General features: G+C 37.6%; 1 non-coding gene across 1 annotated transcript; it reads left to right on the plus strand.

Annotated features, from left to right (window-relative positions):
- The first annotated feature begins 4,088 nt into the window (after positions 1-4,088).
- Positions 4,089-4,303, plus strand: LOC147481950 (small nucleolar RNA U3). The gene has a single exon (XR_015207072.1). It is a non-coding gene; the product is annotated as a small nucleolar RNA U3 (small nucleolar RNA).
- Positions 4,304-15,983: the final 11,680 nt, after the last annotated feature.

The raw sequence follows: 15,983 nt of genomic DNA on the forward strand, positions 1-15,983 counted from the left end.
TACAGGTTTGTCTATTGTGGCCTTCAAATTCACATTTACCACATTTCAGCGGTCTCTTTCGCCTAGGGAATAAGGTTGGAGTTCTAGCTTCTTCTGCATCTCTTTTTCTATTCTTCTTTGGTCTACCAGATGGCCTTGTCAATGGTGGTGCAGTACAGACATGTGGAGGTTGTGCAGTGATAAACAAATGAGTATATCAAATGATTATGTGATTATGAAAATGTATTTGAAATTATCAAAGGAAGAAAGCAATGATTGAATAACTTGCTTAGCAAAGTTGAGCCTTCTAAATTGTATGATACACACAACATGGATGCATGGAAATCCTGTATGTTGCCACCTCAAGCATTCACAAGTGTGTGCAGGTATGTTAACAGTCCATCTATGATTTGTACTTAGAACAATCCACTCATTCTCATTTGCACTACTCCATGTGTACTCTTGCACATATTTCTTCATTTTCTCATATATCATCTTCACCCTTGGCACTACATCTCCTGTTTTCATAGCAGCAGCCTTTAGTTTTCTCTTTCTCATCAAAGTCATCATTAACAAAGAGAACTCCTCTACAAACACACTTACTGGCTTATCCCTCAAGTTCAAAATCCATGCATTGAAACTTTTTGAGAAATTATTGGTTATGTGCTCACAAGTTATGTGAGTATGGAAGTGGGATATACAAAAAGAATTAAGGTATTTCCCTAATAGTTGGCAAGTCCATGCCATATTGGGGCTCTTCCACTGTCTTAGTGGGCACCTGTTATGGCAATTCATGTTCTCCATACACATCTTGTGTTTGAGTTTCATACTCTTCATACTCAGCTGGACAAACTTCTTCTTCATCTGATTCTTCACTTTTGTATTCCTCCTCCACTTGAATGTTATCTAGAGGGTCATCTTGATGCAAAATCTCTTCTTCTTGAAATGCAGGGACTGTGTCTAACTCTTCCTCAGGTAAGTAGTCAGGTCTAACCCTTTTTCCCTTTCTCTTGTTTGAACTAAGTGCATCATATGGTTCAAATATATGTTCAACAGGTTCAACTACTCTCCTCTTGGAGGCCACATGTTTCATATATGGCTTAGACTTCTTCCTTACTCTTGGAGCTTCACTGATAAGAGGGGTGCACTCAATCTCTTCAACTTCATTACCTTCATTTAGTATTGTAAACACTTCACCACTCCCTAAATTGGAATGCTTAGGAGGCACACATACAAAATCCACAAACAAATTCAAGAAACCACCCTCGTCAACATCTAAATCAATAATAAATTGTCTACAATCATGGTCATCCTTTATATCAAATCTAGCTCCTCTCAAACAATAAACAGGGTCATCACCAATCTCAATTTCATATTTAAATGGGTTAGGAACTTCTTCAACATAGACAACACTGTATAAAAGCAAAAAGTGTTGCCATCAATTCTCCAATATAAAGTCTCGCACATTAACGTAGTCTTTAGGAGACCAGTACTCACTTTCCTGATTAAATTCCCCCCATAGTGGACCCTTATTTTTCTCATTGGCCATAAACCCTTACCTTTAAAAATGTCACTAAACACAAACAAACATGAAACATAAAAATACATTAACATTTGCATAATTGAAATCAAAATCAACTAAGGAATTTAATTTTGCACGCAACTAACCCATTTTGCATGAGCAGAATTAATTGACAGTTCAATAAAATTACAAGTACATGAAAATACATTAACATCTATATTATTGAAATTAAAATCAATAGATAAATTCACTCAAAACAATCGAATGATTTATTTTTAAAAAAAAATACAACATAATGCCAAGCAATTGAATTCAAAATTTAATTTTGTGTGAAACCCATTTTGCATAAACACAATTAATTCAAATTAAATTACACTTCAATAAACTTACAATGCTTTTCCAAAAGTGGTAAATCCAGCTGACACTTCTTTTGTTTCTATGAGGAAGTGTGTTCATCATTTTATGAGGAAGTGTGTTCATCGATTATGGACCACGTCTCGGTTGTTGTTGTTTATGACGAGGACACATGATAAAAAATAATAGAAAATATAGTTTAATTTCATATAAGAGATAAAAAGTGGTGGAGACAAGAAGCTAGGGTTTTCTCCTGCCGGAAGAGAGAGAAAGATAGTGAGAGGAGTGATTTTTCTCGATAATAATCTCATCTTTTTTCTTTTCTTTTTTGGTTAACGGTTGAGATTAAATCATCTAATTTATTTTAGATCGACGATCGAGATTAGATCTAACCATTTTAGTAGTCTTCCACATGTGGACTAGTACGTGCTGAATAATAGGCTTAATTAAACTCTGATAGTGTATACACGTGGAAGGGCAAAAAGGGCATCAAATTGTTTTTTTTGGTTTGGTGACCAACGGAAGTGAGCATTAGGGGGTATATCAAATGAATTTGAAAACAAGGGGGTATCGCAAAAAAAAATGCAAAACAGGGGGGTATCTCAAATTAACCCAAAAATGAAATAAGTATTAGTAACTATAATAAGTTTAATCAAATCAAATAATTCGTATCGGAATTTTTTCAAAATATGGCGTGTCCATGTAACCTAGCTTCAAACACTCAACATAACTCTCAAATCATTCAAAACGATCCTTCCATGCACAATTCAAATAACTCAAAATTTTGTATTAACTCATACAACTAATGTACAAAGAATATTTTTAAAAAAAAAAAAAAAGACACTCAAACGACCTCACTGGGTCATTTGGGCCATATACAAAACAACCTCACTGGGTCGTTTGAGGTATTTTCAAACAAAAACAATAATTTAGTTTGGTACTTCCAAACAACCTTGCACTCACCAAAATAAAAACAAAAAATTGAGAGTAATCAAAATAACAATAACAACCATACTCATTATTCAACAATAAACACAAAAAATTGAGAAACTAGAGTTGAATCAAAAAGAAAATAAACAAAATTGTGCACTCACCAAAATTGTTATTCGAAACTAGAGAAATTATTGTTTGCAATGCACAACGACACTATTCAATAAACTCAAAATCTCTTGAGTGTTAAACCAAACTCCAAACTCTCAATCTCCACAATGCACCCAAACACAATATCTACAATGAATGCCCAAACTCAAACTCAAATTTTGTTTTGGTATTTTGTTTTGGGTTTTGTTTTGAGTTTTTTGGGTTTTTTGGTGAGACTCGCATGAGAGATGATACCGGTTAGAGCGGTTACAAAACAATGGATAATCGGTATGCGTTGAGGTGGGGGGTGTATTGGGCTATTTCGGTTGGACTTTGTTGGTGGGCTTAGGCTGGAGGCTACCCAATCAAATTCGGTGGTTGCCCAATACAGGACTCTTTTGGTATACTTAATTACCGATTCAGGGAAGTGCGAGCATCTGATAGAGAGGAGATACCGGTAGTTTTTATATATTTTTTGGTAACTGCCAAAATAGTTGAATGGTTCACTGTATATGTGCGATTACTGTAAAATAAAATATAACAGATTTTGCGTTTAATCTCCCTCTACTTTCAACTGGCTACATAAAAAACCCCTCCTTACGGACTAAACCATAAAAACCCCCTGTTTTTTTCTACATCCGAAATTTACCAAAATACCCACATAATTAAAACAACCCGGGTTAGCTTTCTCTCTCTTTATGAGAGAAAACTTCCCAAAAACTCAGCACCATCTCAAATGGTATTGTCTTCCCCACAATCCCAAATTCTAAGAATTTAATATCGATTTTATGGTGGAAGAATTAAAGAAAGTTGTAGATTCATATTCGAACGACAATTTCGAAGATTGAAAATAGGGTGAAGATAATGAAAATTCAATTTCTAAATCTTTTCTCATTATATATTAGATTAAATATCGACATTGTTGATTTCCTACTCGAAAAAAGAAATCCAAATACTAAAGATTGAATGTTAATATTGGTTGTAAAAGTTTTGCAACAAAACTTGTGTTTGGTCGTTTGGGTTTGTTAGGGATCTTTTTCTTTTTGGTTCTAGCTTTCATAACAATTAGAGAGTTAAACTTAACTATGCAAATTAAAATTTTCAGAGTGATATTACTATGTAGTTTTAAGTTTTTTTTTTTTTTTTTTTTTTAATGACCTTACTTGAACAGGATCTGTTCTATAGGGAAGTACCTCTGTTTCCTTGAATAATCAAGAGACGGGTAACCAAAGCTTGGTAGATGAAACAGGACCGGGTGACCAGAGCGTGATTAATGGCTGGTGATCCTGATGGGCTCACTCTCCTATAGAGGATCGTTCTTAGCAACCTTTGGGCTTCTGGGGTGGTCGTGCGGTTGTCCGACAAGCCTTCAACCCTTTTTAAAAAAATTATCAAAACATTAACAAATTGTTTGTTCGTTTGTCAATGGGGATCTTAAGTGGGAGAATGGGTGTAACTTAGCTAAACCAGCTTGGGGATCTTAAGTGGGAGAATGGGTGTAACTTAGCTAAACCAGCTTTGATGATCCTGTGCTCCCAAAGATTACCTTACTTAGTAAAATTTAGTAGGTAGCTAATCTTATCCTCACCTTTTTTACCACTTATAGAAACTTTTTGTTCAAGCAACTTGTCGGAGAAAGAGGGTTCATCCAGACTTTTGAGTGAACGGCTAGAAACTCGATCAAAGCTTGGTGTTTGCTCACTCATACTCCTCGCAGAGATAGTTTATAGGCAAAATTTTCTCTTTTCTTTTAACATAGTTGAGGATCATTGCATCTATAAATTGTCCTCATTAGGTAAGGAATGAGATTTTATAAGTGAGTACCGTTCATCTTCTCTTCTCTTCTCTTCTCTTCTCTTGTTTCACCGTCTCTGGTTTCCATTTCCGTTTCCATCTTCTTGTTGTTGTTGGGCTTTTTACTTGGGCTTTCCTAGTTCACTCCTCCACTACTACTAGTGACAATTGGTTAGGCGTATGGCTTCTCACGTGGGAGAGAGCTCAGCTACAAATACTACAACATGGAGCTCTCTTTTTGGACAACAAGGCTCAAGCTTTAATGGACAGCTGGAATGGTTTGAAAATGATGATGATGTAGAGGTTATGGATGTACCTACAGACATCTTGGAAGAAGGTATTGAGTTATGGAAAGATCACATAGTGAGGTTTTTTGTTGATAAAAGACTCCCTTTTCCGGTGGTGAAAAAAACACTTGAAAGGTTGTGGAAAACAAAAGCTAGTTATGAGATTACGACAGATAAAGATGTTTTTTATTTCAAGTTCATCCTGGAAGAGGATAGGCAGATGGTATTAGAAGGAGGTCCATTGTTTATAGCAGGAAGGGTTTTCATGATAAGACCTTGGACAGAGGACTTAGAGGTGAAGAGGAGAAACATCAACACTTTACCAATCTGGGTAAAACTGTCAAATATACCCAAACAAATGTGGACTAGGAAAGGTATTAGTTTTATTGCAAGTCGGATTGGCAAACCACACTGTTGGGATGAAGCAAACCAAAAGAAAGTGAGGCTAGACTTTGCAAAGGTCTGCATTGAAGTTCCTGTTAATGCTAAATATCTAGATTGCCTGAGGTTCAATCTAGGAAAAGGAAACATAGTAGATGTAGGAGTTGAGTACGTTTGGATCCCATCTACTTGCTCCCTCTGCAAAAAGATTGGTCATAAAGATACTGCATGTCATTCTATCCAGCAGCCAAGACCTAACATAACTACCACTAGGAGCACTATTAACGCTACTGGTACTGGAGTTGGTACGCAGAGGCAACAGAGTCAGAGAAATCCTACATGGGTAAGGAGAACTACCAATGTAGCACCAGAAGCTCTAGTGACTGAGGAGGCAATAGTGACATCGGTAATAATTGTACCTGATGATGTAGTCACGCAGATACATGAACCTCAAAACTCACCTGATACAACTACTCTAGTGAATGCTAACCACTTAGCCATTGTTGTAGCACCTGTGAGGATTACTATCTCTAATCAGTTTCAGGCTTTAATAGATGAAGTTGATATGGATACCTGTCAAGAGTTAGAGGGGGTGAACTTGGTAAATCAACCACAAGAAGTGGGTACTGAAGGAGACTTCTATAGTTTGTTGCTAGAACTACAAGTGTCAAAAGCAATTAATGAACAATATGAGAACAATTTGGAGGATTCACTAATGTAAGGGATGACCTCACATTCCATGAGGTCTCCAATGAATTTGAAGATGACAAAGAGATTTTTTCTAACCATCATGCCATAGTAGAACATGAGGAGCCAGAGCTGGCTGACATGGGTGCAAGTAAAGTAACTGGGAAAAGAGAAACTCGATCATCCAAGCAGCAAAAGCAGATACCTTCACAGAGAAAGAGTAAAAGTCCTGACAAAGAAAAGAAACATATGCTGCAGAATAATCAAAGTGAAGGAAAAGGAAGGGGGAAGCCCAAAGGAGGTAACAAAAAACCACCCATAAAGTTTTGATGATAGCGTTAGGTACTTGGAATGTTCAGGGAATAAATGAGCGTCATAAAGCCAGTGAGGTGAATAGGATAAGGCTGGAATGCAAGCTGTGTATGCTATCTCTGTTAGAAACAAAAGTTAAGAAAGAGAAGTTTGATATTATAAGAAATATATGTTGTCCCTTTTGGTCTTATCTCAGTAATTATGCTAGCGATGCTGACGAGAGAATCTGGTTCTGTTGGGATCAAAATTTTGTATAAGTTAAGCTTATAAAGGAGACATCACAACTGTTACATTGTGAGGTGCTTATCCTGCCCACAGGATAGTCCTTTATACTTACATGTATTTATGCTAAGAACACAAAGCATGAAAGAATGGGGTTATGGCAGGACCTTATTCAACTGCAAGCTTCTATATTGTTATCGTCGACTGTATGTGGGGATCGGATTTCAATTGCGTCTTGAGTTCTTTAGAAAGATTGGGATGTGAGCCTACCCATCCGAGTGAGCTTGTGGAATTCTTGAATTGTGTATTTGCCGCAGGTTTATTTGATCTTAAGTACTTAGGTAGCTTCTACACTTGGACTAACAACTCAGGGAAGTACTCGAAGATTGATAGATGTCTGGTAAATAATCTATGGATAAATTCCTTTCCTACATCTGAAGCAGAATTTATTCCACAAGGTGTTTCAGACCATACTCCTATGATTCTCTCATGGTTCATTGAGACAAAGAAGATTTACCCGTTTAGGTTTTGTAATGCCTGGACTTTGCACTCCGAGTTTAATGATATTGTTACAAACTGCTGGCAAGAACATTGTATGGGCAACTTGATAGGGTTATATACTAAAAGCATTACTTTTGTATTAACTCTAATTTCTTTATATTTTGAATGAGAATCATATGGGCAAATGTTATGCATATTATATATGTTATTAGTTATATGCATGTGTCTAATACTTTATGTTGTAAATGATATGGCGTGTGGTGACACACAGAAGATCATATCATCAGTACCTTATAAAGTATAAGTAAACGTTCACAACCTAGATGGATTTGGACAAACCATTGGTATGGTTGTAGTATAATTTGGTATTAGTTTATCTTGACTATAGGATTATACAAGTACACTTTGTGTGTATTGAATAGGACCAAGTGAGGTCATTTCTCTTTATACTGACTACATAAGAGAACAAACACCTCTGTTATTATGGATGCTTGTCATCTTATTCCGGATATAATAACGGGCACTTACGTGCATTGTACATTGCTTTAAATCATCAATGAGTGAGATTCATTTGTAAATCAACAAACTCGATGGATTGGATAATGACATTGTATGTAAGGTGTGTTGTTGATTATAGAAGGAATCCGTGTCCCGCAAGAAGTCGGGCTGATGATGTCCCCTTGAGGAGCTCATAAGGATTGTCATGTAAACCCTACAGGTGGATTTGATCCGACATGACAATGAGGTTGAGTGGTACTACTCAAGGACATAAGAAGTTGATTAATGTAGTTGTCAGTAACTTGACTTAATCAACGGGCATTCGATATCTTAAACACGGGGAGATCAACGAGCATATAATATGGAGCCCATAAACGTAACACGTAATTTGGGATTAGGGCAGTAATGCAACAATGGCCTTTAATGGAATAAGTCATTTGTTGACGGATTTGGGCCGTGTGTTCTGGGCGAACATGGGAAGCTCAAGCCCGTCAGGAGGCCTAACCCTAATTTCTCCTCATGGTCCCTGTTGTAGCCTATAAATAGAAACTCTTCTCTCCTGGCCGAATTCACTATTCATTATTTCATTTTTGATTAAAAGAAAAAAGAGGCAAGGAAAGAGAGAAAGAAAGGGTTGGTAGATCGTTGCCCACACAACGTCCAATCTAAAGATAGGAATACAACAGAAGATCAAGAGGTTGTTGATTTATATATCTTATATTCTCAGAGTTATCTTAGCCGATTTACAGGTATGTTTTCCAATCAAAATCGTGAACCCCATTAATTCCGCTACACATGGTTTTCACGGTTTGTAGAAATTTACATTCTAAAATAACGGTTCCTACAATTGGTATCGGAGCATGTGGATTTGTTGGTAGATGTAGAATTGTTTTAACATGTCTTATGTAGGCATCTAGACCAACTGTTATGGTTAGAATGATTTATGGAAAGAAATGGATCGATTTTGATTTTATGAAAAGTGATCGTTTTTTACAGTTTTTGTTTATTAGTGGATGTAATTTAAATCACGGTATGTATCGTGTTGTTGTTTTTTATCCATGATGTAATCATATGTAAAGATCAAAAGATCAAAAGATCAAGAATTGGATTGGTCGAAATCCGAATCTGAGTTCACGGGTTGAGCGCGGGTCGCACTGATGCGCCTGGAAGTCGATATAGGCATGAGCATGCCACGTGCCTTGTACAGGTTGATTTGGAGTGCGGGTCGCGCTAATGCGCCTGGAAGTCATTGAAAGCATGAGCGCGCCACGCGCCTTATGCAGCCATATTTTGAGCGTAGGTCGCGCCCTTCACGATAGAAAGAGAATTTTTTTTTTCTATAAAGGTGAAAACTGTTTGCTGTTCGGGGGCCTATGCGGTGATTTCGTGAGGTTTCCAGTGAAGAAAACAGGTCACAATTTCTATAAAAAAAAAATGGGGCGCTGCCCCGAACCCCGCGACCCGCCGGACTTTGCGAAGGCAACTAAAAGAGTTTGGCGAACAGGATGGAGCAATGAATATAGGCCATAACAGTTGGGAATTTATTTTCCATTTTATTGTTCATATTTGCTTATTCTTTATGCATGTTTTTATTTGTGGATGTTTGCTAAAAACTAAGCCCACATGAATAATAGATAATATGAACATAGGCCCCACCCGATGAAAAAAGATCCTCAGTTCTAAATAACTAAGTGGGGCGGGAATTTAGTTTCGTATAAATCCCACGGTCTCCATTACTGGTTTGTTGGTAATGTAATTATACTTGCGCGTCGGTTTTAGTGCCTTCCTCCATATAGGATGAGTCTAATTACAGATTACCAGAACAAACTTCTAAAGGACAACTATATGAAATTATCAATGTATGGATTCACTTCTCCATTTGAAGGGATTCATTACAAAATAATGGACTTAGTGTTGAGTAATGGTATACACTTAGATGCAAGTAATGGTATCCTCCCCATCGGAGTCACTGCTATTATTTGTAGGACCAAAGAAAGGTCAGCATTTTAGTTTTACTTGTCTAGATGGCATGTGTCCACTCTAACGAGTGGTGTGTTGTTAAGTTGACGAGAAGTAGAACTGATAGGAAAAACCTCTCTACATGAATGAGATATGGTAAACGTCCACACTATCGTGGCTTACTACTTCTCGGTGTGTAGGGTGCTGATAGGTTAATTAATTAATTTTTTAAGTTAACTCCAAAAGTATTTCCACGAATGTAGAATGGTAAACGTCCACACTATCGTGGCTTACTACTTCTCGGTGTGGAGGGTGCTGACGGGTTAATTAATTAATTAATTTTTGTTATTAACTCAAGAAGTTTTTGCCCTACATAATAGTTATTTTTATGTGATTCTCAGGTTTTCAAAATGGTTACTTTCAACCCACTAGCAACTATTCTTAAGGAAAACAAACTTCTTGGCCCTAATTACATAGACTGGAAACGCAACTTGGATATCGTGTTAACTGCTGAAGAGTACAAATTTGTACTCAATGAGGAATGCCCACCTAAGCTTGACGATATTGCTGGAGAAGAGGAGAAAGTAGCATATAAGAAGTGGAACAAGGCAAATGAGATGTCGCTGTGTTACATTCTGGCATCTATGTCAGGTGTGCTGCAACATCAGCATTAGGCCATGACCACGGCTTATGATATGATGCTCAATCTCAAGGAAATCTTCGGACACCAGAATAGGGCTGCTGGGCAAACTGCCATGAAAAACTTGATGACCACAACTATGATTGAAGGGACTCCTGTAAGGGATCATATACTCAGGATGATGGCTTATCTAAATGAGTTGGAGATCCTTGGAGCTGATATCGATGCGGAAACGCAGGTCGATATCATTCTCATGACACTGCCTTAGAGATTTGAACCGTTCCGCCTTAACTACAACATGAACAAAAGGTTGTATTCTTTGGCGGAACTTATGACAAAACTTCAGTCATCTGAGAGTCTCTTTTTAAGCATAGTTATGTTCAGGTTTATGCTACTAAGAAGGTTTCTACTTCTACGCCTAATGGCGGTAAGAAGAAGAATAATGTTCATAAGCATATAAACATGGCAAAGAAGGGCATGGGACCTCAAGGAGCTGTGATAAAGCTTAAGGGCAAGTGCTACAAGTGTAAGCAGTCAGGACACTGGAAGCCAAATTGTCCTCTTCTCAACCAAGAGAATAATGGAGGTTTGTTTAACATGTTTAGCGGTGTTATCTACTAGTACCTGGTGTGTAGATATGGAAGCCACTAACCATGTCTGCATTTCATTGCAGAGGTTCCAAGAAACCAGAAAACTTAGTGCTGGAGAGATTGCATTATCTTGGGGGGATGCTACGGGAGTAGTAGCTGTTGCAGTGAGAGATGTTTGTTTATCTTTTGGTAGAAATAAGACTATGGTGTTAAAGAATTGTCTTTATGTGCCTAATTTTAGAAAGAACTTGATTTCAGTTTCTATGTTAATTAAGGATGGGTATCCTTTTTTTTTAAATGACAAGATTGTCATTAAGAAAAATAAACATTTTATCTGTTCTGGTGCATTAGAAGGCAATTTATACATCATTAATCTTATTCCACCCACAGTGCATTAAATTTTACCCCGAGTAGTATTATTCTACAAGTATTGAGAGGAGAGACATTAAACTACTTCAGTACCAATTGTACAAGAATAGGAACCATAACGTGTCACCAATGACGTACAAGAACAAGAGGTGTTTCGTCGTAGTGGGAGGGTTGTTAGACAACCTGATAGGTGGATTGGTTTGGGAATGTTTTTAGACATAACCACTGATAACCAAGATCCTGATCCCTGGACCTACAATGAAGCACTCCAAGATAGAGATGGAATATCTTGGCAAAAGGCAATGAATTCTGAGATAGAATCTATGGATTCTAATCAGATATGGGAGCTTGTAGAGCCACCCAATGGTGTAAAACCCATTGGATGCAAGTGGGTCTATAAAATGGATGTCAAGACAGCTTTCCTTAATGGAAGTCTTGAGAAAACCATCTATATGGAGCAACCAGAAGGATTCATTGAAAAAGGTCAACAGCATCTTGTTTTGTACAAGAAATTTGATGGAAACGTAGTGGTATTTCTTGTGCTTTATGTGGATGACATCTTACTCATTGGAAATAATGTGAAAGTGTTGTCAGACATAAGGGTATGGTTATCAAAACAATTTGATATGAAGGACATAGGAGAAGCGGGTCACATCCTTGGGATCAAAATTATAAGAGATCGCAAGAATAGGATGTTGTGCTTATCTAAGGCTACATATATTAATACTGTGTTGACTCGTTTTAACATGCAAAACTCTAAGAAAGGTTTCTTGCCTTTCAGGCATGGAGTTCCTCTATCAAAGGATATGTGTCCCAAGACACCAAAAGAGATAGAGAACATGAAAGCGGTTCCTTATGCTTCGGCTGTAGGAAGTTTAATGTACGCCATGCTATGCACGAGGCCAGACATCTGTTTTGCCGTTGGCATGGTTAGCAGATATCAGAAGAACCCAGGACAAGGGCACTGGACAACGGTAAAACATATTCTGAAGTACTTTAAAAGGACTAAGGATTATATGTTAGTATACCATGCAGATAGTTTGGTTCCCTTAGGGTATACAGATTCTGATTTTCAGTCAGATAAGGACAAGAGTAAGTCTACCTCAGGTTGTGTGTTTACCTTGTCAGGTGGAGCCATAGTATGGAGGAGTGTCAAGCGGAAATGCTTGTCTGACTCCACCATGGAAGCTGAATATGTGGCAGCCACTGAGGCAGCTAAAGAATCAGTTTGGCTCCGGAACTTCTTGTAAGCAAGTAAACACATTGAGCGCAAGTACCACCTAATAAGAGGAGATGTTAATGTTACCAAGATAGCATCAGAAGATAACCTAGTTGACCCCTTGACAGGCATGTTGAAGGGATGGGAATCAGATGCTTGGCAGCATAGCTTTAAGTATAAGTGGGAGATTTGTTAGTAGTATACTAAAAAACAATGCTTTGAGTATAAGTGGGAGATTGATAGGGTTATATACTAAAAGCATTACTTTTGTATTAACTCTAATTCTTTATATTTTGAATGAGAATCATATGGGCAAATGTTATGCATATTATATATGTTATTAGTTATATGCATGTGTCTAATACTTTATGTTGTAAATGATATGGTGTGTGGTGACACACAGAAGATCTATCATCAGTACCTTATAAAGTATAAGTAAACGTTCACAACCTAGATGGATTTGGACAAACCATTGGTATGGTTGTAGTATAATATGGTATTAGTCTATCTTGACTATAGGATTACACTAGTACACTTTGTGTGTATTGAACAGGACCAAGTGAGGTTATTTCTCTTTATACTGACTATATAAGATAACAAACACCTCTGTTATTATGGATGCTTGTCCTCTTAATCAGGATATAATAACGAGCACTTACGTGCATTGTACATTGTTTTAAATCATCAATGAGTGAGATTCATTTGTGAATCAACAAACTCGATGGATTGGGTAATGACATTGTATGTAAGGTGTGTTGTTGATTATAGAAGGAATACGTGTCCCGCAAGAAGTCGGGTTGATGATGTCCCCTTGAGGAGCTCATAAGGATTGTCATGTAAACCCTGCAGATGGATTTGATCCGACATGACAATAAGGTTGAGTGATACTACTCAAGAACATAAGAAGTTGATTAATGTAGTTGTCAGTAACTTGACTTAATCAACGGGCATTCGATATCTTAAATACGGGGAGATCAACGAGCATATAATATGGAGTCCATAAACGTAGCACGTAATTTGGGATTAGGGCGGTAGTGCAACAATGGCCTTTAATGGAATAAGCCATTTGTTGACGAACTTGGGCCGTGTGTTCTGGGTGAACATGGAAAGCCCAAGCCCATCAGGAGGCCCAACCATAATTTCTCCTCATGGTCCCTATTATAGCCTATAAATAGAAACCCTTCTCTCCTGTCCGAATTCACTATTCATTATTTTATTTTTGATTAAAAAAAAAAGAGACAAGGAAAGAGAGAAAGAAAGGGTTGGTAGATTGTTGCCCACACAACGTCCAATCTAAAGATAGGAATACAACAGAAGATCAAGAGGTTGCTGATTCATATATCTTATATTCTTAGAGTTATCTTAGCCGATTTACAGGTATGTTTTCCAATCAAAATCGTGAACCCCATTAATTCCGCTGCACATGGTTTTCACGGTTTATAGAAATTTACATTCTAAAATAACGTTTCCTACACAACTCAGTGACTACTCTTACTCTTAAACTAAGAAGACTGAAATATGTTCTTAAGAGTTGGTATAAGAAGCATTACGCTAAGCTGCAAGAGAGAGTGGAGGAAGCTAGAATGAAACTGTTCCATGTGCAGAAATTACTACAGGTTGATCCAGGGAACTTTGATCAGATTCACAAGGAGAAACAGCTCAGGAAAGCATACTCTGAGTTACTAAAAATGGAATATAAGGACATTAAGCAGAGGTCAAGTTTCACTTGGAACCTTTTGGGTGATAGGTGTACAACATATTTCCATAATATAGTTAAGGAAAGAAAAGGGAGAAACAAAATATGGTCTGTTAAGGATGAACAGGGTGTGAAACACAATGATCACAATTCTGTGGTCCAGTTGTTTACTAGCCACTATAGATCTATCCTTGGTGTCTTGGCTGATACAAATCTTCATATTGACTTCTTTGATAACCTCAGAGTTAGAGCAATCATTGGAAGAAGGGAGGCAGAGGTACTAGAATCAGATGTTACATATGTTGAGATCAAGGAGGCTCTTTTTAATATGGACAACTACAAAGCTCCTAGTCCAGATGGTTTCAATGCATGCTTTTTTAAGGAATGTTGGGCAATTGTTGGTAAAGATTTCCTCAATTCCATGAAGCATGTCATTAACTCTTTTGTTATGCCCAAAGGTTTCAACTCCACTTTTATATGCTTGGTACCTAAGGTGCCTAACCCTGTCCAAGTGACAGACTTCAGACCTATATCTTGTTGCAACATTACATATAAGTGCATTTCTAAAGTACTTACCAATAGAATGAAGTTAGTCATGCCCTCTTTGATCTCCATGAATCAATCAGCATTGTGCCTAGGAGAACTATACAAGACAACCTTCTTTTATCACATGAGTTATTAAAAATTACAAGAGAAAGCATGTCTCCCCACGCTGCTCTCTCAAAGTGGATATTAGCCAGGCTTATAACACTGTGAGTTGGGAAGCCATTGCTGCTATGCTAAGGAAACTTAATTTTCCAGATAAGATGATTAAATGGTTATACATGTGCTATACTACTCCATATTTCTCTATTTTAATCAATGGAACTCCATAAGACTATTTTCAAGGGCTTAGAGGATTACGGCAAGGTGATCCAGTTTCTCCCTACCTGTTTGTCATGATTATGGAGGTGCTTAGTTGCCTTTTGAAGAATGAGTTCAGTGTAAAGAGAATTAAAGCTCATCCAAAATGTAAGAGAACAGAGGTGATCAACTTATGCTTTGCGGATGACTTGCTTCTATTCTTTAAAGGTGAGATTGAATCCATTGTGACAGTGCAAGATACCCTTGAGATGTTTGCAGATGACTCTGTGCTAAAAATACATTTCATGTGTATTGGGCAAAAAAAATTATTCTTTCTCTTACAGTGTTGGAACAGGTCTCTAAGATTTGTTGTAGATTCCTTTGGTGTGGACCAGACATGAAAAAGAAGATGCACCATGCTAGTAAGAAATGTACTAGTCTCACAAAGAAGGAAGGTGGCTTGGGTATACTTGACCTTAAACTCTGGAATGTAGCGGCTTATTGTGGACTGGTGTTCAAGGAGACATCCAAAGAAAATAGTCTCTGGGTCAAATGGACATGGAACCAACATCTGAAAGGCAAGTACTTCTGGACTATGAAGGTACTGCAAGACTGCTCTTGGGTTTGGCGGGGTATCCTGGAGATGAGAACTATTGCGAGGAGTTACATTAAGTATAGCATCTCAGATAGCTCCGATGCTCTTTTCTGGCATGATATTTGGTGTATAGAGGCTCCACTCAAGGAGGATCCGATTGCTAGTAATGAATTCACCTTACCAATGAATGCAAAGGTAAGTGAACTCATAACTGATGGGAAGTGGAACTCTGTAGTAGAAGCATTACAACAAAGTCGATTGAAAGAAAAGATTATGACCACTGAGATTAATGGGGATTTATTAGAAGATAGAATCATTTGGACTCCTAATCCTACAAGTACATTCTCATCCAAGTCTGCTTATGTAGCACTCAGAATCCCAAGAGAGACAATGCAATGGTACAACATGGTTTGGGGTAAGTTAGTCTTACCTAAACACTCCTTTACTACATGGCT

Source organism: Coptis chinensis, chromosome 8, assembly GCF_015680905.1.
Source record: "Coptis chinensis isolate HL-2020 chromosome 8, ASM1568090v1, whole genome shotgun sequence".
Taxonomy (NCBI): Eukaryota; Viridiplantae; Streptophyta; class Magnoliopsida; order Ranunculales; family Ranunculaceae; genus Coptis; species Coptis chinensis.